The sequence below is a fragment of the Suricata suricatta genome, chromosome 5 (assembly GCF_006229205.1).
Source record: "Suricata suricatta isolate VVHF042 chromosome 5, meerkat_22Aug2017_6uvM2_HiC, whole genome shotgun sequence".
NCBI classification, from domain to species: Eukaryota; Metazoa; Chordata; class Mammalia; order Carnivora; family Herpestidae; genus Suricata; species Suricata suricatta.
Window position 1 is genome coordinate 7,800,043 of NC_043704.1, and position 1,375 is coordinate 7,801,417.

General features: G+C 45.5%; 1 protein-coding gene across 1 annotated transcript in view; it reads right to left on the reverse strand.

Annotated features, from left to right (window-relative positions):
• The window catches only part of ETS2 (ETS proto-oncogene 2, transcription factor), a 35,462-nt gene that overhangs the window by 33,304 nt on the left and 783 nt on the right, over positions 1 to 1,375 (reverse strand). The window lies entirely within an intron of this gene.

A 1,375-nucleotide genomic window follows, 5' to 3' on the forward strand; every position in this document is an offset into this window, starting at 1 on the left:
GATCAGTGGTTACTTAGGACTTAGGGACAATGAAGTGATAGCTAATGGAAACAGGGTTTTCTTTGTAAGGTGATGAGATGTTCTAGAATTGACTGGGTAGTGGTTGTACAACTCTGTGAATAGTCTAAAAATGATGGAATTGTGTACTTTAGGTGGGTCAGTTTTATGGTATGTGAATTATATCTCAATAGAGGTGTGTACGCCCACACATATACATACGTACACACACACACACAATGATTTTTGTGACTTCTAAAAACTGTTAATAATCCCTGATGGAAGTATTTATGCCTAGCCAAGAGAGAGTCTTTTTTTATTATTATTTTTTAGGGAGAGAGAGAGAGAGAGAGAGAGAGAGTGAGCATGGAGGGAAGAGAAAGAATCTCAAGCAGGCTCCATGCTCAGCGCTCAGTAAAGGAGCCCAACATGGGGCTCGATCCCAAGACCTTGGGATCATAACCAACTAAGACTCACAGGCACTCCCAGGAGAGCTTATTAAAACTGCATTTTGAATCTTGTTACACAAGAAAGGATAGTTTGAAGAGACCGACTAAGATGACACAGAGTCTGCCTGTGAAGATGGAGAAAGCCCTGAAACAAATGTCCCCCCGGGGCCAACGACCCCATCTGCAGGGCCCACTGCAAGACGAAAATGGGCCTTTTGTTTAAGAAAGGCACTGGGAATTTCAAGACACCAAGTAGAACCCTTTCCTTTTCTCCAGCGATGGGGGTGGGGGTTGGGGGTGGGGTGGGAATTCTTACAGCAAGAACTTGCCTGTCAGCTGCTTCCTTTTCAAGAAAGGGTATTTTGCGGTGCCTGGGTGGCTCAGTCGATTGAGCATCCGGCTTCAGCTCAGGTCATGATCTCTTAGTTCGTGGGTTCAAGCCCTGTGTCAGGCTCTGTGCTGACAGCTAGCTCAGAGCCTGGAGCCTATCTTCAGAGTCTGTGTCTCCCTCTCTCTCTGACCCTCCTCTGCTCATGCTGTCTCTCGCTCTCAAAAATAAATAAAACATTAAAAAATTTTTAAGAAGAAAGTGTATTTCTTTGCCAGAACAGGGAACTCCGACAGCGTTCTGTGAGACTCTTCCAAAAGATGGGTACTGAGGATTCTCTCCCCTGGCAGCTCAGAGTGGAGGACTGCTTCCCTCCTCTCCTCCACCTGAACCAAAAGGCATGTCAAGTGCAGCGGTGAAGTTTTTGGCATTTAAGAGGTAACAGAAAGCATTTGCTGGGAGCAAAGTACATGAGGAGGTGTGATTTACATAACAGCTACAAAACAAGAGGTAGGAATAGCTCAGCAGGTCTGAAATAGACAAAGAGACCAAAATTCCTAAATGCAAAGAAGTCGGGGAAACCTTGCAGCCATCGGAAAGC